This window comes from Chrysochloris asiatica, unplaced genomic scaffold (assembly GCF_000296735.1).
Source record: "Chrysochloris asiatica unplaced genomic scaffold, ChrAsi1.0 scaffold00194, whole genome shotgun sequence".
Lineage (NCBI taxonomy): Eukaryota > Metazoa > Chordata > Mammalia > Afrosoricida > Chrysochloridae > Chrysochloris > Chrysochloris asiatica.
The window spans coordinates 6,178,276-6,205,952 of NW_006408712.1; positions in this window are offsets into that span (position 1 = coordinate 6,178,276).

A 27,677-nucleotide genomic window follows, 5' to 3' on the forward strand; every position below is an offset into this window, starting at 1 on the left:
TGTAGGTCTACTTCCAGCTCATTTGCCTCAGTCACTTTATCTCGTTTCTGGACATGTGCAGATATGGTCATCTGCTTCTGTTTTTTGGGCATAGTCAGGGGTTATCTGTGGCCTTAATACTTACATGGGTGTGTATTTTGGTGTTTTTTATGCTCTCTGATTGCCTCCAGGTAGATGCGATCAGGAAATGGGCTTCCCTTTTCACTCTTCTTCTTGAGAAGTTTCAAGATGCCACTGTTGGTCGTTTTGACGTAATTTAGGATTTAATTTTCAGCCTATTTCCTTTTTTGTCTGCTTGTCCTGCTCCACAATCCCCGTTCAGGCCCTTTTCCTAGTTATAAATGGTTCATGGCCAACTGTGGCTGTTTGGTTTTAATTGGAAACTGTCTTTTTAAATTTTGAGGAGATCTGTGTGCATGCGTAGTAGAACCCTCCGAGGGTGGGGCTGGGGTGTCCGCTAGCTCAGGCACCCCTAAAGTCACCAGAATGGAGGTGCTCAGATAGCATGGGACCAATGAACAGTTACCAAAAGAAAAGAATGTCCACACCTTTATCTCTGTGGTTCTGCCAGGCAGGCGTCTGTGGTTGCTCCGATCCTTCCCCCGCTTGGTCTCACCCAAGATGGTGGCTCTTGGAGCGGCTCAGTGTCCCGGACTAGAAAGCAAAGGATTTCTTGCTTCTGCCACAAATTCCCCAGCTGTAAGCCTTCCAACCTTCTCAATATTCCTTTATATGTGGCTCAGACTTCTGGGACCATCCCCTGAGCCTGCTTGGTCCAGTATTCTGTTGTTGTTGGCGGATCTCTTCACTGCACTTCCACCCAATCTTCCATCTTGTTTGTTCCTTCAATGCCACATCCTTTTACATATAATCCAACTTCTCAAATTATTTGCTCAGCATACAGATTGAATAAATCTGGTGAAAGAATACAACCTTGATGAATACCTTTCCTGATTATTTTTAAACCATTTGTTTTCCTTTCGTTTTGTTCAAGTGACTGCCTCTTGGTCTATGTACAGGTTCCTCATGAGCACAATTCAGTGTTCAGGAATACTCATTTTGCAATGTTATCCATAGTTTGTTATGATCCACACACTCGATTGTCTTTGCCTAGCAATAAAGCACACATAAACATCTTTCTGGTATTCCCTGCTTTCCAGCCAAGATCCATCTGACATCAGAATAGTATCCCATGTTCCCTATCCTCTTTTGAATCTGGCTTGAGTTTCTGGCAGCTCCCTGCTGGTGTATGGCAACAATCATTTTTGCATTATCTCAGCAAAATTTTACTTGCGTGTGATATTAATGATATTATTTGATGGTTTCTGCATTTCAGTGGACCACCTTTCTTTGGAATGGCCACAAATATGGATCTGTTCTAATCAGCTGACCAGGTAAATATCTTCAAATTTATTGTCATCGGTGAGTGAGAGTCACCATGGTACACTAGTTTGTTGAAACATTTCAATTTATATTCCATCAGTTCCTGGAGCCTTATTTTTTACCAATGCCTCAATGCAGCTTGAACTTATCAGTTTAATATCATCAGTTCTTGATCATATGGTACTTCTTAAAGTGGTTGAGCATTGAACAGTTCTGTTTGTACAGTAACTCTGTGTATTTCCATCTTATTTTGATGCTTCCTGCATTATTCAACATTTTTCCCACAGAACATTTCATTATTGCAAATTGAGGCTTAAGTTTTTTTCTTTAGCTTTTCCAGCTTGAAAAATTCTGAGTGTGTTCTTCCCATTTGATTTTCTAACTCATGTCCAAATTTACCTCTGGATATCCCTTTGTATACTCAAGTATTGATCTGAAGCATGAAAATACTGTTCCCAAATGCCCCTTTGTTTAATATCTTAAACAACAAATAACCTCCAACATACTTGGAATGGGAAGCTGAGCGGAAGGATGGTTTGTTTTCCTATTTGCATGAGAATTGCTACAGGATAGGCACTGGACCACAAGGTCAGTTTGTACCTCAAGGCTGGCAGTTCAAACCCAAAAGCCACTCCTTGTAAACCCTATATAGGGTTTTTATGAGTTGGAACGTACGTCCTTCAGCAACAACAACAACAATAATAACGAAGAAGATGGTCTAGACATCAAATTAGTTGTGTGAGAAATCCTCAGTTGATAGTTAGCAGGGCAATGGGGACTGAGTCGTAATAAACTCTGCTCACACCCAGTGAATTTGAACAAAGACTCTGAGTCCCAGATAAGAACCTCAGTTTTCACTTCAATTTTCACCTGGTAGACTTGCTGTGATATTGCAGAGTAGGTACTTGACCACAAGGTCGATCACTCAAACTCACCAGCTGTTCCTTGGAAACCCTATACAGCAGAGGTGGGATACACCCAGCCCTCAGGCCATATGTTGTTGTTAAATGCTGTCGAGTTGGTTCCGACTCACAGAGACCTTGTATAGTGTTTCTAAGGAGTGGCTGGTGAGTTTGAACTGTTGACCTTGTGGTTCAAACTGACCTTGAGATTGAGTACTTACTCTCTTGCACCACACCAGGACTCCCTCAGGCTATATAAGCCTTACAAAATCATTTGGTCTGGTCCTGCCAAGGCAACCACAGGCAAGACTCGAAATTCAATAAACCTGGGAGCTTTTTTCATAGCATCATATATTTATATTAAATGAATGATAGTAATATCATAAATTTGAGGGACAAGCAAGGAACATTTATTACAGGATAGGCAGGACACATATGAGTACAATACAGGACTGACATGTATGATTCTTGTCGAGTGTCCATGGCCCATCTACCTGTATTGCAGTGACTCAGAGGACAGTCAGTACCAGGCAGGCTGGGAGTGTACATGTTGTGAAAGTGTTAATACATTGTGGTGAAACTATGGCGATCCAGTGATGATGAGCCTAGATGCAATGTGATGATTCCTTGCAACCTTGACCATCTCACCTGTGATGACTGATGATGATGTTGTCTACTTCTTTGTCGACATAGACAATGACTTCAATACAATCTTTAGCCACATATGCATGATCAACAATCATTGCAAAAATTGAATCTCAGATGAAGATTAAGGAAATTAGAGTACACAGAAAAGACCTCCAGAGTCAATGTTGAGCTATATTCATATCTCATGTTGGATGTGTTCCAAACCAAAGATAACAGGATTAGAACAGCAATCAAAGCAAAAATAATCCTGGTTTTGGTGACACACACACACTGGGTAGTTACTGAAACTTAAGTGGTGTAATATCTTGCAATAGCAACTACAAAGAAAAGAAAAGTTGATGCAGAATGTCAATACTTACAAGAAATGTAGACAAATGATCAATTTTTTTTGTTGACGTCAAAGGCAAACCTGTGTGCCTAGTTTGTGGCAATGCATTGTTGTTGTTGTGAAGTGCCATCAAGTTGGTTCTGACTCTGACCATAACCCTGTATATGGCTTCTGAGGAGCAGCTGGTGGGTTTGAACTACTGATTTTGTGGCTCAAAGCCCAGTGTTGGTGCTACAGCGCCATACCAGAAGTCCATTAGCAGCAATGAAAAAAGCCAATATGGAGCATCATTACAGCTCAAAACATGATCAATTAAATTAATTAGGAGGCCAAATGCATCTGGATAAAATCATTGCTCTTCAGCAGAGTTTGAAATCACAAGTCTCACTGTGACAGAGACAATGTTATTCAGAGGAGTTATGTAGTGAGTGAGCTAATTGCAAAGAAGCTGAGGCCTCATGTAGAGAGGGAGTTTGTGAAAGAGTGCATGGTGGCTGCTGCGGAGTGGTTAGCACCAAAGTAAAATTGTTTGAGAGTGTTAGTTTGTGTCAGAGAAACATCTCAGATCAGATTATTGATTTAATACAAGATATTGAAAAACATTGAAGGATTCTGCACGAGATTTCCAATTTTTCTCTCTGGCTTATGATTAGACAACGGTCATAGTAAATGCTTACCCACTAGACATTTTTGTTTGCGGGATAACTGCAGAATTTGACATGCAAGAGGAGTTGCTGTCACTGGAAGCCATGCATGGCACTACAAGAGCTGAGGACTTGTTTGAGAGATTTGTTTTATCGATGAAAACAGTTGAGCTAACATTTGAAAAGTGAAGGGGCCTTACCACAGATGGATCGCCAGCCATGGTTGACTAGCAAAAAGGGTTAATTGCATTTGTTAAGAAAGAACTGAATCATCTCCGTTTTGATTCAAGTGATTTAATTATATACCACTGCATAATACACAGTTGTTGGGGCTCAGCAACGTCAACAGCAGTGTCATGTATAAGTTTTGTTAAAAGCCACCAGTTTAAGCAGTTACTAAATGATCTTGACTCTGAGTACGGTGATCTTGTTTATCACTCTGAAGTGCGGTGGCTTAGTTGACCGAACATGCTCAAGAGGTTTTACAAACTGTGGGATGTTGTCAACCAGTTCATGGAGGTGAAGGGATAACGTGTCAGGGAACTCAATAGCAAATGGCTGTGTGATCTAGTGATTATGGTAGATATTACCAAGTACTTCTCAGAGCTGAACATCAGGCTGTAGGGTGCCAATCAGCTTCTCAGCTTCTCAGCTTCTGCTTTCAAATGTGAAATTATTTAAAGCTAAATTAAGGCTGTGGAAAGTGCAAATCAAGAGGAATATCACAGTGCATTTCCCCACTCTGGAAGGACAGAAGCAAGCCCTCTATGACAGTTGAATATGCTGGTGAACGTGCGAAATTAGTTGAAGCATTTAACGAAAGATTCAAAGATATTGAAAGTAATAGAATCGAACAACTTTGCGATACCAATCAATGTGGTCCCAGCTGAGGGTCCTGATAACCTACAACACAAAGTCATTCAGCTGCAAACGTTGATGAGCTGAAAGCTAGGTACAAAAACCTCCCACTTCTTCAGTTCTTCAAACGCCACGTAAGCCTTGATGAATTTCCCGCTTGGAGGAGACGGCCATGAAATACGGTTCTGTGGAGCAATGTATTGCTGAGAACAGTTCTTTTCAGAACTTAGCATCGCTACTACTTGACTATGTTGCAGATTGACCAACACGAACCTGGAAAAGCAATTGTGAGTAGCAACATCGTCAGTGCCAAACATCACACGCCTCACCAAAGAGAAGCAGTTTCAGCCATCACAGTGTTGTAGTTGTTGTTGTGAAGTACTGTCGAGTTGGTTCCAACCCATAAGGACCTTGTGTAGGGTTTCCGAGGAGCAGCTGGTGACTTTGAACCACCAACCTTGCAGTTCAAACGGCTTTGCAGTCTGGCGCATTAACCCACAGCGCCACACCAGAACTCCTGCCATCATTTTGTTGTTGTTTTTAAGTGCCGTCGAGTCGGTTCTGACCCACAGCGACCCTGAACAGGGTTTCTGAGGCTGTAAATCTTTACCGGAGCAGAAAGCCTCATTTTTCTCCTGCGGAACAGCTGGTCATTTCGAACTGCTGACCGTGAGATGAGCAACCTGATTCGTAACCACTACGCTACCTGTATGTGCAAATATGGAAGGCTAGAAGGAGCTCTGGTAGCGTAGTGGTTACGACTCGGGCGGTGAACCTTAAGAGTAGAACTGCCCCATAAGATTCCCAAGGCTGTAACTCTTTTTCCTACAGAGCGGCTCATGGGTATATACTGCTAATCTTTTGGTTAGAAGCTAAACTCTTACTAGTTGTGTAATCAGAACTTCTATTTCTAATACTGTCCAGTGTTTATTGCTGGCTTTAGTTTCTGAATTTTCATTATAAAGCTACAGTACTTTGTAAATACTACTAAAATACTATTAAAGTGAAAGTGTAGTTGGTTACAAATTGAGGCTTTGTGCTCCCACCATGATGTATAGCCTCAGAAATCCTATACAGGGTCACTATGAGTTGGAACTGACTCTGGCACACGATGACCACCACCAAAATACTTAATACTATCTTTTCCTGGAGTACTGGTGTGGCGCTGTAGAATAAGCTTTGGAACACAAGGTCAGTTTGAACCACAATGTTGGCAGTTCAAACTTACCAGCCATTCCTTTGAAACCCTATACAAGGTTACTATGAGTGAGATCCAACTAAGCAGGACTCAACAACCATAATCTTTCCTTTGAAATACAGAATAAGTTATGATTTTAATAATTCTCAAGAATTTCTGGGAATTCTGTTTCCTTATTTATGATTTCCAACGATAAACATGTTAATGCAAAAATTTAATAAGATAATGCATACAAAAGGCATTGTCCAATTACTAGTGTGTACAGTGCTTAATACATAGTCATCATTATTAATCTCTAATTTCAGACTCGGAAATAACAGAAGTATAAAATTGACTATGAGCATTTATAGATTAGACTGACTACATTTAATTATGAATTAATATGCTAGGAACTCTGACAGTGTAGTTATTATAAATCGGTCTGCAAACTGCAAGTTCAGCAGTTCAAAACTACAAGCTGTTCCACGGGAGAAAGATGAGGCTTTCTGCTCCGGTAAAGATTTACAGCCTCTGAAACCCTGTGCAAGGTCACTATGAGTTGGAACCGACTCCACGGTACTTAACAACAATATGCCATAGATGCAAGTAGGATGACAGCATTTTAATAAATTCATTGCAAGTAAGTCAAAAAGTTTTCATCTGAAAAGTAATTCAGACTTTTTGACTTGTGGGATAGTTTGATTTCTGAGGGAGCTTCAAAAAGTTCTTGGAAAAATAGAATTTAAAGATAGTGGGATTTTTCCACAAACTTTTTAAAGTCTCCTTATATTAAATAATTCACTGGAAAGAAAATCATGGTAAGTAGTTAGAAGGAGTCCTGGTGTGGCCCTGTGGGATAATACATTGAACTGCAAGTTCAGTTTGAACTGCAAGGTGAATGGTTCAAATTCACCATCTGCAGGGTCACTATGCTCAGAAACGCTCTACAGGGTCGCTATGAGTCAGAACTGACTTGAAGGCACTTAATAACAACAACAAAAAAGAGTAGATAATAAAATAAATAACTTTCCACCCCAAACCCACATCTATCTTCTTACATTATAATAGAGTTTGAATTAAATTTGAACAATTTGATCTGATTGGATTTGCTTATCACAAACAGAAAAGTTAGTGTGGCACTGTAGGATAAGCACTGGACTGCTAATCACAAGGTTGGTGGGTTCAACCCCACCAGCTGATCCTCAGAAGCCCTATATAGGGTTGCTTTAAGTTGAAACTGACTTAATGGCACACAAGGCTAAAACAGTAACAGAAAAGTACTGTCTAGTGACACAGCCCTTATAACTTAACTACAGAACAATATCCACTCTTAGTTGTGAGGAGGAGGGGGCTGGGCTGCGGGGAGCAGAACAGAGATCATGTCTTAACTTCATTCACTGCTACTGGGAATAATAATCTTAGCTCTTATGCTTCCAGCCATGCTGTCCTGTCAAATCTACTTGAAACCTCAGATTTTTCTGCAAGAAGTCCGCTAGTCATGAGTGGTTGATTGCACTTTTTTGTATCATTTTTCACTTATCTTTTAGGTACCTTGTCACTCAGTTGCATGGTTGCCTTCAAAGTAACCCATTTTTGGGATTTTGTATGTTCTATAGGAGTCCTGGTGTGGCGCTGTGGGTTAGTGCGCCAGACTGCAAAGCTGTTTGAACTGTAAGGGCGGCGATTCAAGCTCACCAGCTGCTCCTTGGAAACCCTATACAGGGTCGGAATCGACTTGACGGCACTTGATAACAACAGCATAGATCTGGGTAGGTACGATTTTCCTTCCATTCGATTCCGAGATCTTTGTTAGCACAACTACAGGTCAAAATATTTTGTGTCTTTATTTTTAAGCCACAGGGTTGTACACAGAGGTAGCATTTAACTGGTGGGTGTCTAGTAACTATAAATGTATCTCAAATAAGGTTAGTGTTACATTTAGAATGCATATCAAGATGTCTATTTTATATGACAGCTAGAGAACCCTCCAATTTCATTTGGTAAAGATTCTCACTCAGTATGAAGCTCTCATTTGTTGGCTTCAAGTAAGATGTTTTCCCTCAGTATGTCGCTGACTTTGTTGTTCTCAATCTCTCAAGATATCCCATTATCTATTATATTCCTAACACAAAGACCATATGTTGGCAGATTCAAACATATTCCAACCCTTATTTTAAGAAATAACATATTTGATTGAATAAGTGATGGAGATTCAAGAATCCTGAAGAGATCCCTTCTATAACTACTAAGTCTATTTTTGGATTTGGGGCGTATTCTAGCTCCTAGTGAAATTAAATGAATTTGACGGAGTTTGACCATTTTAGGAGTTTGAGTTTCAAACTGTCTTTGTCACTTGTGTGTCCTCAGTGTGGCACACATAGTGTTCATATTACCAGGTGTCAACAAATCCCACACATGTGTGTTCTTTCCTCTATCCTCTACATGAACAAACAAACAAGTTTCCATTCAGAATAATTCAGTTTTGAACTTATTTTAGAAGCAGCTGGGAAAAGCCACATTTATCTTTGTTATTATGCAACTGGCTAAGAATTAAGGAAATCATGTGGTTAGATGATTGCTGAAAAGACCCAGCTCATTAGAGATGGGCAAACCTTGAAAGAATTGACTTAGTTCTGAGAGGGCCCCTGAAGTTTGGGCACTTCCCTAAAAAGTAATCAAATTAATAACCTGTACCTGGTGGCCCAGGATCTCTCAGAAGGTTATTGACTCATGAGGTTATCATCCTTTCTCATGTAACTGTGTTTCCCAGCGAGGGCGCCGTCATGGGAGAATTCTGACTAATAGTATTAATCTGTGACTTCTGGCAATCGCCACCCCCACCCCTGCCTTTTCCTTTCTCAGAAATGATGGGCCCTTTGTTAGAGCAACAGAAGAAAATTCAGAATAGGAAAAAGTCCACAGGGTCAAATCTTGATGGCTATATTGTGGGTCTGGTCCTATGCTGTGGTGGTGTAAGTGAACTATGATGGGGATGCTGATGACAACTGCTGCTAGGGAGAAAGTCATTTGGATGTCCTTTAGAACAAAGAATTAGACATGGTCTCCTGTGAGTGGATTTTCTAGGCCTTTGGCTAGTGGTAACTTCAAAGTGAGGTCTGTGCACAGAGGGAGGCCTTGAGAACATTGAGCTATTTGGTCTTTGGAGACTCAAGTGTTATATGACTTCAAATGCTTCTCTTAGTGGCTTTCTCTCTCACTCTTTCTCTTTTGAGCCTGACAAATAGCTTCTGGAGGGTCAAATTAATTAAGGAAGTTCAAGAACCAATGGATTTTCCTATTACTAAAACACTCCTTTCAATATTATTAACAGCCATTTGCTTCCCTAGAGTAAAATGAGTCCAGAATGGGAGGTGGTCAATATATGACTAAGCACACCAAGTAAGTCTGCTTTAATTCCATTGTCTAGATCTCTCTGTGCTGTAATTGTTATATAACACTGGCAGATACTTTTCTTTTTCTCATAAGAACATGTATCAGAAGTCAAGGAGACTTTCTTTAAACTTTAAACTTGACCTGACCACATAAGGTTTCAGAACTTTGTTGTCATATATATATATATATATATTTTTTTTTTTTTGGTCATCAGAGTGTTGCGTTATTGGCATTTTGGGCCATAAAACTTAATGTCTGAGGATTTAAAAAAAAAAAAATGGGAATCCTTTGATACAAACTAAATTAAAACAACAATAAAAACATTGTTTAATTCTATTCACAATGAAAATATCCCCCAGTAATTTGGTTTGCAGGAAATGAAGAGAGAAGTATTATCAACAGAATATGCTTTTCAAAAATGTATAATCCTTTAAATGGGCAAATCCTTTCTCCTGGATTAGTAGCATGGTTTGTGTCCTAGGAGCCAAATCCTATTCTCTGATTCAGCCCTCAAATCCCTTCTAACAATGCCTATATTGATTTCAGACCCAGTTCTCTTAAGAGTCTGAGGGCAAAATTTGGTGCTGTGTTTAGAGGTTACTTTAATAAGGACTTCCTTCCTTTCTTTTTTAATGTAGTTCATTTAAAATTTAGCTTCTAGTTCCAAAAATCAAAGTCTTTTGTCTCAGTGAATGTATCAGATGTGCTTAAATTCTAGATCATCTTTTATTTTACTTACACTTACCAGAACTCATACTTCCCTGGTTTGGAGAAACAACCTAACAGTTTGGTGTTAATCTCCAAAGGTTATTGGTGATCCCTGTTTTCTCTTTAATTCTAAATTTTGGCATCAAATAATGAGACTAGTTGATTTCTCTACTGTATTTTTCGTGTCTTCAGGACTTTGTCTTTTTTATTGCAACATATTAACCGATATTAAGCATATTTAAATTCACAGAGGACATCCACTGAAAAAGGCTGATTAAAGTGGTTCACATTCCCTCTGCCTATCACTGGTTATCCTGTTCCATTAACCTATTCTAGAATTAATTTCTATACACACAAATGACATCTTTCTTTACTCATCTTTCCATTCTATAAATATTTCTTCAATAAGATTCTTTGTGCTGACCATATCTTGAGACTCATTTTACCTAGGCAAAATGGAGATCTAGTTGAATTCGTCATGAATCCTATTATTAGGTACCATCGAGTTGGTACATATTCATAGTGACCCTATGCACAACAGAACAAAACGCTGCCCGGTCCTGGGCTAACCTCACAATTATTGCCACACTTGAGCCTGTTGATGCTGCCACTTTGCCAATCCATCTTCCTCTTTTTATCTGAATTTCCACCTTATCAGGAATCCTAGGGGATGTCAAACTGGGTGGGATGGGGTGGGGGGTGGGGACTTCTGGTTGTCTCTGCTTGTACAAATGTCTGCTTGTCCGTGATGTATAAGAGATTCTAGAACTGCCAGGCACTTAGACAGGTATGCAAACCTGCTGTAATAGTAACTATTTGTTCTTTTTTTTTTTTTTGTAAAATGCTTGAAAAACCACTTTAACACTCTATGAATAACACAGCTAACATAACAGGACTTAATACTATCAAGGTTGCCTGTAATAAACAAGTTTGCATTCTGAAGTAGCAAATACAATGGCATCTAGAGAGGGCAATAATTCTTTTATTATATGACTGATGAAGAAGATGTCCATAGAAAGCTAACAGAGGGTGAAATTAAGACACTTGGCAGAGAAATTGTGAGATGGAAAAGGTGGAATTTGAGGTAAATCAGGTCAGAGTGTTTCTATTTTCCTGGTCAAGAACAAGATAGGGATAAGAAGGGTATAAAAGTCTCTTTGGAAGTTTAAAGTAAATGGAAAAGGTTAGAGCAGATACAGTGGAGGTGGTTTGTGTGATACTCCGTAAGCTTGACTTGAATAAATAATATCCAATTAACCCTGAACATCCAACTGAGATGAGATAACTGGGATTTGCTGAGGATATAAGCCAATCTCTAGTAATGGTCCACTGTCTGGAATCTAAGCTTGAATGGTCCAGTGTGGAGAGAAGAGAATTTTCAAGTCAAAGGGGTCAACCCAAGCTAGAAAACTATGAAGAAAGATGTATTAGCAGATTTAGGAAAAGGTACCGACATAGGACCTGGAAGATCCTATATGGGCTTGTTGTGGCTGTTAAGTCCCATCGAGATGGTTCCAACTCATAGTGACCCCCTATAGGGTTTCCTAGGACTTCTGGTGTGATGCTATTGGATCAGCACTGAACTTCAAAACACAAAGTCGGCAGTTCAAATCCATGAGCTGCTTCTTGGGAACCCTATACAGAGTCAGAACCAACTCAACAGCACTTAGCAACAACAACATAGGGTTTCTAAAGAGCAGCTGGTGAGTTTTCCAACCTTGCAGTTCAAACTGATCTTATAGTCCACCACCTTAACATGTAGCATAGAATGGTTTATAGTAACAGAATGGCATTCAGGAAATATAAGTAAATTCTCTGCAGAGACCTTCCAGAGGTTTGAGCTTGATTCCAAAGATGACATGAAACAAGTGATACCATTGCTGATGTCTGTGTATTTTGGCTAAAAGCAGAGACTATCAGAAAGATCTTTACCTGTGCTTTATTGAATACACAAAGACTTTCGATTGTGTGGATCATGACAAGCTATGGATAGCATGGTGGAGAATGAGTATTCTGGAACATTTCATTGTGCTCACGAGGAACCTGTGCATAGACCAAGAGGCTATTGTTTGAACAGAACAAAGAAACACCTGCTGGCTTAAAATTAGGGAAGGTGTGTGCAAGGGTTATAGTCACACACCGTACTTACTCAATCTGCATGCTGAACCAATAATCTGAGAAGTTGAATTATATGAATAAACATGTGACATCAACATTCAAGGAAGACTCATTAACAACCTGTGATCTGCAGATAATAAACATTCCTTGTTCAAAGTGAAGAGGACATAAAATACTTACTAATGAAGATCAAAGACCACAGCCTTTGATATGGATTGCACCTCAATATAAAGAAATCAAAAATCCTAAAAACTGAACCAATCAATAACATCATGAAAAATAGAGAAAAGTTTGAAGTTGTCAAAGACTTCACTTAGGTCAGATCAGCCATCAGCACTCATGGAAACAGAAGTCAAGCAATGAAAAGACATTGTATTAGGCAAATCTGCCGCTCAAGACCTCTTTAAAGTAATCAAGAGCAACGATGTAAGTTTGAGGACTAAAATGTGCCTGACATAAGCCATCGTATTTTTAATAACCTCATATGCATGCAAAAGTTGAACAATGAATAAGGAAAAGTATAGTAGAATTGATGCATTTGAGCTATGGTGTTGGAGATTATTTAAAATACCATGGACTGCCAAAGACCAGACCAATCTGTGTTGGAAGAAGTACAGCCAGAATGTTCCCTGGAAGCCAGGATGGTGAGATTTTATCTCTTTATACTTTGGACATAGTGTCAGAAGGGACCAGTCCCTGGAGAAGGAAATCATGCTTGATACAGTGGAGGGTCAGCATAAAAGAGGAAGACCTTCAATGAGATGGACTGGCACAGTGGCAGCAGCAGTGAGCTCAAGTATAGTACAGTTGTGAGGATGGTGCAGGACTAGGATGTTTTGTTCTGTTGTACACAGGGTTACTGTGAATCAGAACTGACTCAATGGCACCCAATAAGAGCATGATGACAAGACCATGACGATGACAGCATGACGACAACAACTAACACAGTAGTAGCAGCTAGAACAACAATCCTATATCACTGAAGCAAAACTTAAAAATAAATGCACTGAAGATTACTCATGTTTGTTTTTTTTTAAGATTACTCATGTTCTTGAGAGCTGCTTCTTCTTGATGAATATATTTGAGAACTAAGTCAAAATAGCAGCACTTACAAGGCACTTATTATATGTTAATATGATGATACACATGTATTCATAGTGTGGTGGTGGTTGTTGTTAGGTGCCATTGAGTTGGTACCTACTCATAGTAACTTTACATATGCTGAACAAATAATCTAAGAAGGTGGATTTTATGAAGAAAAACATGGCAATGGGATTAGAGGAAGATTCATTAACAATCTGTGATATGCAGATGATACAACCTTGCTTGCTGTAGCGAAGAGGACTTAAAATACTGATGAAGATCAAAGTATTTTAAGTATGGGTTGCACCTCAATGTAAAGGACACAAAAATCCTTACCACTGGATCAATAAATACACACACATATCTATATGTTGATAAGTGCTGTTGAGTTAGTTCTGACCCATAGCAACAGTGCATAGGGTTTCCAAGAAGCTGCAGGTGAGCTTAAAGCCCTGATCTTGTAGTTCAAACTGAGTTTGCAGTCCAGTACATTAACCCACAGCACCTCAATGTATATATCTAGACACCAGTCCTCCCACCATGCCTGTTACTTAGCAGCTGTAATTTCCCATATTTTATAGATGAGAAAAGTAAAGCATGATGATGTTTAAGTGCCTTTGAGTCAGGTCTGACTCATAGTGACCCTACATAGGGTTTCCAAGGAATGGCTGGTGGGTTTAAACTGCTAATCTTGAGGTTCACAGTCTGCTGTAGACCTTTCAGTGTCAAACCAGGAATTTCCCTAAGGTCTTACAATGAGCAGGTGTCAGAGTCAGGATTTGAATTTATGTGGTCAACTCTAGAGTTCCAGTTTTTGATTGCTATACTATACTGAATTTTTATTATTGGTATGGATCAGCCAAAACAAGACCAGGGAAAACTGGAACACACCATCAATTGTTCATATGTGAGTTCAAGCTAAAGTTGAAGCAAATTAAAACAAGTTCACAAGAGCCAAAATATGACTTTGAAGAGTCCCACCTTAGTTTAGAGATCATGTGAAGAACAGATTCGATGCATTAGACACTAAAGACCAAACACCAGAAGAGATGTGGGATGACATAAAAAAACATCATACAGGAAAAACCAAAAAGGATATTAAGAAGACAAGAGAGAAGAAAATACCAAAATAGATGTCAGAAGAGACTCTGAAACTTGCTCTCCATCACAGAGAGATGCTAAAGCAATTCCCAAAATGAGGAGGTAAAAGAGCTGAATAGAAATTTTCAAAGGTCAGCTGGAAAAGACAAAGTCAAATATTATAACAAAATGTGCAATGATCTGAAATTAGAAAACTACAAGGGAAGAGCAACCTCAGCAATTCTCAAGCTAAGGGAACTGAAGAAAAATTCAAGCCTAGACTTGAAATACTGAAGGATTCTATGGGAAATTTCTTGAGTGGTGCAGAAGGCATCAAAAGAAGGTGAGAAGATGGAAGGAATACACAGTCACTGTACCAAAAAGAAATAGTTGATGTTCAACCGTTCAAGAAGTAGCATCTGATCAAGAGCCAATGATTCTGAAGGAAGAAGTCCAAGCTACACTGAAGGCACTGAAAAAGAACATGACACCAGGAATTGATGGAATACAAATGGAAAATTTTCAACAAACTAATGCAGCATTGGAGGCACTCACTCATCTATGCCAAGAAATTTGGAAGACAAGTAAGTGGCCAATTGACAAGAAGAGATCTATATTTGTGTCCATTCCAAAGAAAGGTCACCCAAAGGAATGCGGAAGTCATCAAACAATGTCATTAATATCACCTGAAAGTAAAATTTTGGTAGAGTACAAACACAACTATGACCATACATTGACAAAGAAGTTCTGGGATGACATCAAGACCACCATATAGGAAGAATGCAAAAGGTGGTTAAAAAAAAGAGAGACCGAAAACAGAGAAAAGGCTAAAATGGATGTCAAAAGAGAGCTCTGAAACCTATATCCTTGAGTGTAAAGAAACTAAACTGAATGGAAGAAATGAGCAAGTAAAAGAACTGAACAGAAAAATTCAAAGGGCAGCTCCAGAAGACATAGTAAAATATTACAGTGAAATGTGCAAAAATCTAGATGTAGAAATCCCAAAGGGAAGAACACAGTATTTCTCAAACTGAAAGAATCAGAGGTTCAAGCAGGATTCAGAAGAGGACTTGGAAAGAGGGATATCATTGCTGACATCGGATGGATCTTGGCTGAAAGCAGAGAATACCAGAAAGATGTTTACCTGTACTTTATTGACTGTGCAATGGCTTTCGATTTTGTGGATCATGACAAGCTATGGACAATATTGCGAAGTATGAGTATTTTGGAACATTTAATTGTGCTCATGAGGAGCCTATACATAGACCAAGAGGTAGTTGTTTCAACAGAATAAGGGGACATTGAATGGTTTAAAATTAGAAAAGGTATGCACCAGAGTTGTAGTTTTTTTTCACCATACTATTCAATCTGTGTGCTGAGCAGACAGTCTGAGAAGCTGGATTATATGAAGAACGTGACATCAGGATGGGAGGAACCTGTGATTTGCAGATGATACAACCTTGCTTGCTTGAAGGTGAAGAGGACTTAAAATATTTACTGATGATCAAAGACTGTAGTTTTCTCTAAGGGTTGCTCCTCAATGTAAAGAAAAGAAAACTCCTCATCACTGGACCAATAAACAACATCTACATAAATGGAGGGAATATTGAAGTTTTCAAAGACTTCATTTTGCTCAGATCAACCTTTAACACTCATAGAAGCAGCAGTCAAGAAATCAAATGACATATTGCATTAGGTAAATCTGCTGCACAAGACCTCTTTCAAGTGATCAAGAGCAAAGTTGTCAGTTTGAGGACGAAGGTGCACTTAATCCAAGCCATAGTATTTTCAGTAGCCTCATATGCATGTGAAAGATGGACAGTGAACAAGGAAGACTGTAGAATTGATGTATTTGCATTATGGTGTTAGAGCAGATATTGAAAGTACCATGGGCTACCAAAACAACAACAACAAAGAAATCTGTGTTGGAAGTACAGCCAGAATGCTCCTTGGATCTTAGATCATTAGTGTCGGATGCCTCAGATCTGTTCTTCAGATGATCTCTACATTCAGGTGGGATTTGTACAAGACCACATTTTGGCTCTAGTGGACTTATTTGAATTTCCTTCAGCTTCAGCCTGAACATGCATGTGAGCATTATTATCACATGTAAGTAAAATGTTGCTGAAGATAATTTAAAAATGGTTGCAACAATACATTGACAGTGAACTTCCAGAAATCAAGCCGGATTTACAAGAGGAACTAGAGATATCATTACTGATGTCAGATGGTTCTTGCTTAAAAGAATACCAGAACGATGTTCGCTTGTGCTTTATTGACAATTCAAAGGCTTTTGACTGTGTGGATCATGACAAACTATGGATACAATTGTGAAGAATGGGTATTCCAGAACGCTTGACTGTGCTCATGAGGAACTCACCCATAAACCAAAAAGCAGTTGCCTGAACAGATCAAGCAGGTACTGAATGGTTTAAAATCAGGAAAGCTGTTTGCCAAGGTTGTATCCTTTTCCCATACTTACTCATTCTGTATGATGAACAAATAATTTGAGAAGGAAGATTATATGAATAATTATATTTTGCCTATAGAATTCTTCAGCATTTCAACTTGAAGCTTGACATTTTGTAGTATTTTGATGTTTGTAAATTTACGGAGGCTTGCTTTGTGACCTAACACATGGTCAATTCTGGAGAATGTTCCATGTGCACTGGAGAAGAATATATATTGTGCTGTTGTTGGGTTGAATGCTCTGTACGTGAGGTCAAGTGCGTTGATTGTGTTGTTTAGTTCCTCTGTAACTTTGTCGAGTTTCTTTCTGGTTTTTCTGTCCCTTTTTTAAAGTGGTGTATTAAAATCTCCCACTTTAATGATAGATTTATCTATTTCTTTATTCAATTCTAGTAAGGTTTGCTTCATATATCTTGGTGCTCTTTCATTGGGAGCGTAGATATTTATTATGGTTATGTGGTCCTGCTCAGTTGATCTGTTAATCATGAGATAGTGTCCTTCTTTGTCTTTTATGTTGGTTTTTGTCTTAAAGTTTTCTTTCTTGGAGATTAGTAGTGCACTCCTGCTTGTTTATTTTTGCAGTTAGCTTGGTATATTGTTTTTCATCCTCTAACTTTTAGTCTGTTTTTGTCTTTGTGTCTTGAAGGCAGCATATTGTGAAGGGTCTTGTTTTCTTATCCATTCTGCCACTCTCTGTCTTCACTGGTGCATTCAATCCATTGACATTCAATGTAATTATTGATAGATATGAATTAATTGCTGCCATTATGCCTTCGGTTGACTTCCCAGCTCCTTTGAAGTCTTTGTTGTAGTTTTGTTCTGTGCTGGACTCTGCTATCTGTTGTTTGAGTTTCAGGTGGTGTTGCTATGCCTGTCATTCTCTGGTTGTTGTCTGTTCTTGTTGGTTTTCAGTCCAAAGAACTCCCTTTAGGATGTTTTGAAGTGCTGGGTTGGCTTTGACAAAATCTCTTAGTTTCTGTTTATCCTGGAATGTTTTGATTGCACCATTGTATTTGATTGAGTTTTGCTGGATAAAAGACTGTTGGTTGGCAATTTTTTTTTTTTTAAGGGTTTTGTATATGTCTCCCACTTGTCTTCTTGCCTGCATGTTTCTGCTGAGAAGTTAGAGCTTAATCTGATTTGCTTGCCTTTGTAAGTAATACTTCTCTTTTCCCTGGCTGCTTTTAGGATTCTCTCCTTGTCTTTGATTTTGGAGAGCTTGATTATTATATGTCGTGGTGATTTTCTTTTGGGGTGTATCCTTCCTGGAATATGTTCGCCTTCTTGAATGTTTATCTTCTCTTCTTTAAGATGTTAGGGAAATTTTCTTCCAGAAGCTCTTCCACTATCTCCTCTGTGGACTTTTCTGATTCTTCCTATTCTAGAATACAAATAATTCTTAAATTGTTCCTCTTTATGTTATCCAACATGAATCTTTGACTCTCCAGATTTTTCTGTTCTTTTTACTGCTTGCTCTTCTATCTTAGCAGTATTGAGAGATTTGTCTTGCAGCTCGCTGTTTCTGGCTTCCCTCTCTTCAATTCTACTCTGTTCTCCTTTCAATGTTTTGTCCATTTCTGATATTGTTAGTCATCTGGACATCTTTTTGCAGGTTTTGAATTGTTTCCATTGCTGTATCAATCTTGTTTGATTGCTCTTGTAGTACTTTCCTGACTTCTTCCTTGTTTTCCTCCACCCCTTTTTGGAGCATTTGAATTTGTTTCCATATCATTCTTCTGAATTCCTTCTCAGACAAATCCAAAATCTGCTCTTCATCTTCTAGAAAGCCTTTGTCTGTCTCCAGCTCATTTGTCTCAGCTACTCTTTTCTGGTTTTGGACATGTTTTGAGATCTTTTGTTGTTTTTTGTTTGTCATTTTGTGGAATTTTAATGCTTAAATGGATGTTTGTTGCTGTGTTATTAAGCTTATTGGATGTCTCCTGGTGGATATGATCAAGAAATAGGCTTCCCTTTTTGCATGTAATTCTTAGCAGCTGTTATTGGCTCTTGTCTCAATGGTGGAATATTATGGGGTATGCTTGTAGCTTGGCTGTAGGACCACAATTGCTGACTTTTCTTGGGTGATGTAAAGAGAAAAAGCTCCCACCTTCAGGAAAAATGTGTGATCAAAAGGCCCTGAGCAGAGGCAATATAAAAGCAGAGACAAAAACAACCACTTTGAAACAAAAATAAAACTGTGGCCAACTGGCCAGTCGCCTTACTACACAGGCAGTGTGTGTTCACCATAGAAGCCTCCAGTAGTGGGTGGGGGTGTCCACTCACTCAGGCCCCTCCTCTAGTCACCACCACAGAGTTGCGCAGATAGATTTTGAGAAGTTAATGGGAGAAAGATTGTTTACTATTTTTGTCTCTAAAGGGCAGTTAGGTTTCTGTGTGTGCACAGTGTATTTCTTGAAATAGTTGCGTCATTTTATATTGGGATTTTACATATTGTTCATATGACTTGTCTGTCAGGCCAAACCTGCTTTTTTTCTTTCTGGGTATAGGGTCCTGCACAAGTTAATTTTAGGGCTGGGACCCACAGGCACAAGTCAATAGCAGCAGCCAAAGAATTTGCCCTTGGACTAATGGGGCTCTTTGTCTCTGTGCTGTGAGGAATCTGTGGTCTCAATGCTGGACTTTTTTTGAGGGGTGCTTACCCCCACCTGAAGGCATCCAGGCTGGACAAAGGAGGGAAAACATGTGGAGAATCCCCCCACACCTCCTTTTGAAAATATCACTGCGCTGCTTTTAGTGCCAGTTTCCAATGCCGGTCTGGTTGTAGCCCCGCCCTCTGCCCGGGCAGGATGGTCGTGGAGGGAGTTCCGATTTCTTGACTGATTTCTAAATAGCAATATTTTCCTTTATACTGGGATTTTTCCACTGGTGGTTGTAGGAAACTGATGCCCTGACACATGCTAGATCCAGAGCTCTGGTCCTGTTTTGTGAGAGGAGTATCTCTGGGTTTTCAGCCCCTCCCCCATGAAGCCTGTCCTACTTGATCTGCTCTCCAGCTGCCAAACCAGAAATGCACCCCATTATTTTTATTTTTTCTGCTGGTCTTTCTTTCAAGAAGTATCTTCTGTTCTTATAGCCACTTTAGTAGTAGCTGGTCTTCTTGTCCTTTCAAGTGGAAATTTCCCACCGCAGAAGATTCTGGATGGGGTTCAGGATCCCACCTATAGTCTTATGCAATGTAAAGGCTCTGCAGGAAGCCTTCTTCACTGGACAAGTTCTAGCCCCATTTTAGTTATTCCAATCAGTTATAAGCTGAAGATGGAATTACAAACTTTCTTTGGTGATGTTTCTGGCTATTCCTTTCTCTTGCCCTCAAGTGTCTATAAATATACAATAGTAGGCAAGATAAACCAAGATTTAAAAGACAGCCAAGCATCCTAATGTTATTTCCCCTCTTTTACCCATTCAAATCATGCCTGAATCCCTGTATCCCTGAGACCTGTTATTCCAAGGTTGTGCATACGTCATTATTTACCTCTGTCCCACTTATCCCATGCAAACCTGCCTAACTGTTCTCCCATCTGCCTTGTTCTTCTACTCCCCACCCCCTTCGTGTGCATTTCCCAACCCCCATCACCCAAACTATCCTGTGTCTATTCCCTACCCTGTGCTCTACCTTCCTCTCCCTCCGCTCACCTCACCCCATACACCCTGGTAGCCGGCAAACTTTTTTTTTTTTCCCCTTTTAGGGTGGGTTCCTTTTCTTAAGCTTTTACAATAATGGTTCTATGCAGTATTTATCCTTTTGTGACTAATTTCACTCAGCATAATGTTCTCAAGGTTCATCCATGTTATGAGGTGGCTTGCAGTTCCTTGTTATTCTTCAAGGTAGCATAATATTCCATTGTATTTATGTACCAAAGTTTGTTTATCCATTCTTCCATTAATGGGCACTTAGGCTGTCTCCATCATCTTTGCTATTGTAATTAGTGCTGCTGTGAACATTGGTGTGCATATATCTACTCATGTTATGGCTCGTATTTTTGGTGGATAAATACTAAGTTGATGAATTGCTGGTTCATAAGGTATTTCTATTTCCAAATTTTGAGGAAGCACCATATTGTTTTCCAGAGTTGTTGGAGCATTTGCTATCCCATCAGCAATATAGGAAGGTCCCAGTCTCTCCTCATCTTTGCAGCATATATTGTCCTTTACTTTTTTGAATTTGCTGTTATTGCTGGTGTGAGATGATATATCATTGTTTTGATTTGCATCTCTCTAATGGCTAGTGATTGTGAACATTTCTTCATATGTTAGTTGGCTGCCTGGATCTCTTCCTCCTGAAGTGTCTGTTCATGTCCTGTGCCCATTTTTCAGTTGGGTTTTTTGCCTTTTTCTTGTAGAGGTGAAGTAGTTTCCTATAATTTAAGAAATGAGTCCCTTGTCAAATGCATCATTGCAAAAGATTTTTTCCCATTCTGTGGGCCCCCGTTTTACTCTTTTCCTGAAGTCTTTTGATGCACATAAGTTATTAATTTTTAGTATGTCTCAATCTATTTGGTCTACTTTTTTGTGTGTAATTTTCAAAATGTTTGGTAGTCTGTGTGTGCCCTGTATTAGAGTCCTCACATTTGTCCCTATTGTTGCATTGATGCCCTTTATAATTTTGGGATTCCCATTTTGGTAAAGGTCTTGTTACAGTCTTTTGCATATCGCTTTCCAGTTTTGCTAGAACCACCTGTTGAAGAGCCCATCTCCTCCCCATGCAATGCAGTTACACACTTTGTCAAAAATCAGTTGGCTGTATGTGGATGTGTTAATTTCTGGATTCTCAATTCTGTTCTATTGATCTATGTATCTTTCATTGTACCAGTACCAAGCTGTTTAAAGCACTGCAGCCATGTGTTAAAATTTGAAATCAGGGAGTGAGAGGCTTTCAACTTTATTCTTCTTCTTAAGCAGTGGTTTGCTTATCCTGGGTCTCTTTCCTTTCCATATAAAGTTTGTAATAGTTTTTTTCCATCTCTTTGAAGAATGTCATTGGAATCTGGATTGGGATTGTATTATATGTATAGATTGCTTTGGGCAGTATTGATATTTTCACAATGTTAAATCTTCCTATCCAGAAGCATGGTATATTCTTCCATTTTTTAAAGTCTCTTCTGGTTTCTTGTAGTTTAGTTTTCTTTGTATAGGTCCTTTGTTTCTCTGGTTTCATTTATTCCTAGATATTTCATCCTTTGGGCAGCTATTGTAAATGGTATTGCTTTCCTAATGACAATTTTTTTTTTTTTTTTTTTTGTGAATTATGTGGGTTTACATGGGAGAACATCAGCTTCACATTCATTCTGTTGTATTTTGTTTCATTGCAATGATTATAATCCCCTCCATGCATCATCAAATAACCAAAGGATACACCCCACAGGTCTGCCCCCCTGGCAGTCAGCACACAGCCCATCTCCCTCCCTGAGTCCCATGTCCCCAACCAAGCCATTTGTCCATGTCATCATCTCTGTCTCCATCCCTGGCATCACTGTCTCTCTGGGTAGGGTCCTGCTGTCTGTTCTTCTCCCTTGATGGTCGGAGGGACATCCACTCCTGGGCTGCAAAATCACTCACTCTCCTCCTTTTGTCAAAAACATCTACCTCTATATTTCCTACCCTCACAGTCAGTCCTGATGGCAGTTATTCACTATTGTCCCACAAGAGTCTTATCCCCATTTCCTTTCGCCAGCCCGGTCCCAACAGATTGGAAATCATTCAGTGGAGGGTCTACCTACCCCTGCCCCATCTGGAACTAGGCTCCCTTTTGAAAGCTTGTAAGCCACTCACTTCTTGCCTTTATAGCTCCCCCCACTCCCATTTTGGGTAACCAATGTCTAAGTAGCCCATCCCTGTCAACCCTGTATACCAAGGGAGTGGGAGTGATCCTTGCTGTAAAGATCTGTTCCCTTTTTTGAATTACTACATCCATACGTATAGGTAAATTTCATCAAATTGTAGTGGGTTACTCTTGTTTTCCTCTTCTTTCTTTTTCTAGACAAGTTCTGGTCATCCAGCCATTGAAGCCAGGTCAAGTGGGTACTATCTGCAAGTATCAGTGTTCTTGTGAATCTCCCTTCACTTCATTATCAGCTGGAAGCTTCATTTGCCACTCTAGTCCTCTGTGGCCTCTGGGCCCAGGAGTCCTGGGTCTTGCTGTAACTGCTGGCCATCCATGTCTCCTCCTTGGTTCACAGGAGTCTATTGAATGTGGTTGGACTTAGATCCCAACTTCATTGCTGTTTTTTAGCCCTCTTTCCCTTATCAGTGACCAATGTGGTTACCAGCCAGACCACATGCCTGCTAGTGTATTCCCCTTGAGTCTTAGTCTTGGAAGGGAGTTTGTTCTGAGGGGACCTGGCCACTAGCCTTGTAGCACCCCAGGCAACATCTTACTTATTCTTGTAGTAATCAATCATACCACCATTATTTTTTCTGATTTTTCCTGCTGGAATTTCTTCACAAAGTATCTTCTGTTCTTCTAGTCACTCCAGGCTTGTCTACTCATCCTTTCCAATGGAAATTTCCCACCTCAGACAATTCTGGATGGGGTTCTGCTTTCCATCTATGGTCTTATGCAATGCAAAAGCTCCACAGGATGTCTCTTTCCCTGGGCAATTTCTAGCCCCCTTTAAGGTATTCCAATAAGTTATAGGCTGAAGACGGCCTTACAAGCTTTCTATTGTGATGTTTCTGGCTATTCCTTCCCCCCTCCCCCAAGTGTCTATTTCACAATGGTAGGCAAGGGAAACCAAGATTCAAAAGACAGCCAAGCATCTTAACATTATTCCCCTCTTTTACCTGTTCAAACTATGCCTCGATCTCTGTATCCTGAAGCCCTGTTATTCCAAGGTTGTGCATGCGTCATCATTTACCTCTGTCCCACTTAGCCCATGGGAACCTGCCTAACTGTTCTACCATCTACCTTGTTCTTCTATTCCCCTCCCCCTTCTTGTGTATTGCCCCTCCCCCAGCGCCCAAGCTTTCCTGTATCTATTCCCTACCCTGTGCTCTATCTCCCCTCCCTCCCTCCCCTCCTCTTATCCCATACATCCTGGTGATCAGCTATTATATATGTAGTTTTTTGTGTGGTTTGTTTTTCCCCTTTTGGGTAGGTTCTTAGTCTTTTACAATAATGGTCTTATACCGTATTTATCCTGTTGTGACTGACTAATTTCCCTGTAGGTTAATGCGCCAGACTGCAAAGCTGTTTGAACTGCAAGGTCGGTAGTTCAAGCTCAGCAGCTGCTCCTTGGAAACCCTATACAGGGTCGCTATGGGTCGGAACCGACTCGACTGCACTTAACAACAACAACAACAACAACAATTTCACTCAACATAATGTCCTCAAGGTTAATCCATGTTCTGCGGTGGCCTGCAGCATCCTTGTTCTTCAAGGTAGTATAGTATTCCATTGTGCATATGTACTACAGTTTGTTTATCCATTCTTCAATTGATGGGCATTTAGGCTGTCTCCATCTCTTTGGTATTATAGTGCTGCTATGAACATTGGTGTGTGTATAGCTACTTGTGTTATGGCTCGCATTGCGTGTGTGTAAATACCAAGTAGAGGAATTGCTGGATCATAAGGTACTTCTATTTTCAACCTTCTGAGGAAGCACCATATTGCTTTCCACTAACGTTCTTTTCAGTATTGTCATTGTTAATCCAACAGAATTTTGTCTGTTGATCTTATATCCTGCCACTTTGTTGAATCTTCCAATGAGGTCTAGTAATTTTTTTACTAAGGGTTTTCTATGTATAGGATCATATCTTCTACAAATGGAGAAAGTTTTCCTTACTCTCTGCCAGTTTGGCTGCATTTAATTCCCCTATCTTTCCATATAGCTCTTGCTAAGACTTCCAGTACAATATTGAATAGGAGTGGTGACAAGGGACATCCTTGTCTCTTTCCTGTTTGCAGATGGAAGGCTTTCAGTTTCTCTCCATTGAGAGTAATGTAGGCTGTTGGTTTTGTATATATGCTCTTAATTTGAGAAATTCCCCTTCAATTCCTACCTTGTTGAGTGTTTTTATCAGGAATGGATGTTGAATTTTGTCAAATGCCTTTTCTGCATCAATCGATATGATCATGTGGTTCTCTTCTTTTTTCTTTCTTATATCGTGGGTTACATTGATTGTTTTTCTGATGTTGAACCATCCTTGCATCCCTGATATGAATCCCACTTGGTCATGATGTATTATTTTTTTGATGTGCTGCTGGATTCCATTGGCTAGGATTTTGTTTTGAATTTTTGCATCTATGTTGATGAGGGATATTGGTCTATAATTTTCTTTCTTATGATGTCCTTCCCTGGTTTTGATATGATGGTTATGCTCACTTCATAAAATGTATTCAGAAGTTTGTCATCCTCTTCTATATTCTGGAGCAATTTGAGTAGAATTGGTGACAGCTCTTCCCTGAATGTTTGGTAGAACTCACCAGTGGAGCCATCTGGACCTGGACTTCTTCTGGTTGGGAGTTTTTTGATGACCTGATCAATTTCTTCTTTTCTTATGGGTCTGTTCAGATTTTCTACTTCACTCTATGTAAGTTTAGGTAGGTTGTGTTTTTCTAAACATGTATCCATCTCTTGTAATTTTCAAATTTTTTGGAGTAAAACTCTTCATAGTTTTCTGTTATTATCCTTTTGACTTCCTTTGGTTTCATTGTGACATTGCCCATGTGGTTTCTAATGTGTGTTATTTTTTTCTTCTCCCTCTTTTCTTTTGTTAAGTTTGGCAGTGGTTTGTCAATTCTATTAATCTTTTCAAAAAACCAGCTTCTTGTCCTGTTGATTCTTTCTATAGTTTAGATTTCTGTTTTCTGTCTCATTTATTTCTGCTCTGATCTTTATTATTTCTTTTCTTTTGGTGACTGTAGGTTTCCTCTGTTGGTCTGTTTCTAATTGTTGGAGATGCTGTGTTAATGTGTTAATTTGGTTCTTTCTTCTTTTTGGATCTGCACATTTAATGCAATAAATTGTCCTCTCAGCAACGCTTTCACCATGTCCCAAAGATTTTGGTATGTTATTTTTTCGTTCTCATTTGTTTTTAGAAACTACTCATGACCTTTTAAGTCCTAGTGTCGCTCATCAAAGTAGAATGTAGAACAAAGTATATGTTAATTTTGTTAATTTGTTGTTGTTGTTAAAATTGTTGAGTCTGTTTCATTTCATAGTGACCTTGTGTAGGGTTTCCAAGGAACAGTTGTGAGATTGAACTGCTGACCTGGCAATTCAAACCAACCTTTGTAGTCCAGTGCATTAACCTGCAGTGCCAACCCATTACCTAAATGAGGACAATGTTCTGAAAAAGTTGTATACCTACAAACAGTAATCAATTGTAGCTAATGATATTTAGCAAAGAACTGGGTATGCATGATAGAAAGAGGTATAAAAGGTAAGTAGACACCCAGGACAATATGTAAGTCTGTATGAGTGAGGATAAATAAGAGGAACAAAGGAAGCTGAAAATAGATTTCAAACAATTTTCTGGGAGGTGAGGCCCAGATTGATCTAATATTAGGTGACTAAGTCACTGCAGGAACTCTGAAACTGTGGTTATCAAAGGCTCAGGATGAACTTGAGAGAACGTGTCCAGGTTTGCCACATCGGTCTTTGTCCTGGGGCCAGGGTTGTTCCATATCTGTGTCAGGCAATGTGCAAGCATCTGTTAGCTGGCTTATTTTACTAAAATCTCCAGTGAATGAAAAAATAATACTGAGATTTGGTAAATTTAGGAAACCAACTATTTAAAAGAGGATAAAGTTGAGACAAGGTAAGTATATCTAGGGACAGCAAACTAATGCAGTTAATGCTATTGAGGAACGAATTAGGTGAGTATGTATGACAAGAAAAGACCTGAGATCAAAATTCAAGTTGAATGTGAATCAGCAGTGTATCCCCAGATCAAAATGTGACAGCAAGAACTGGAAAACCAAGCAAAACAAAACCAAAAAACTTTCATTGCTGAGAACCTTTTAAGGTACGATGTGCAGTTGTGATTTTGGATTTTTAAAAAATGAAGAGTTGTCAGAAGAATTACCACATACATTATGTGGGTGGAAGTATGTTATCTTATTAAATATAGAGAAGAGAGAAAGCTAAGGGATGATTTAAGTGTTCTTCAAGTGCTACAAAGAATATACATATTATTGGGAGTCCCGGGGTGGGGGTGGTGCAATTGATAAAATGTCTGACAGCTTAAACCCATCAGAGGTGCTTCAGAAGATAGAATTGACAATCTATTTTTTTTTTTTGAAAGATTTCCACCATTGAAAACTGTATGGAACAATTCTACCCTGCACACATGGGGTCTTTATGAGTAGGAAACATTTGATGACAACTGGGTGTGTTTTTTGGCTCTTCATAGTAGACTCAATAGGAAGAAAGGTGTTGCAGCAAGAGAAACATTCATAGTACTTAAGGAAGAACTTCTTGATTAAATACTAGGACAAGGAAGTTCTGAGATTTCTGACCCTGCCCTCTTTATGGAGTTCTGGTGTGGCATTGCAGGATAATGCACTGGACCACAGGTTGGTTTGAACAGCAAGGCCAGCAATTCACCCAATTCGCTCCTCAGAAACTCTAGATAGGGTCACTATGAGTCCAAAATGACTCAGTGATGCTTAACAATAGCAACAATTTTTTTATGATAGGATAGAAAATCACTAATCCTGTGTTATTATGTTTGGTATAAGAGAATGTTGGTAGTGATTGGAGGAATTTGAGAGAGTATGAGTGTGTCTCTTTAAAGATGTGAAGGTTCTGAAATTGGTTGGAGGGGTGAAGGAAAAGTAAAAGTCAATTGGCTATTAAAAATGATAAAGAATCAATCCCTAATTTTGGGGGTGTTTACATAATTCCTTATTCTTTAGGGATACT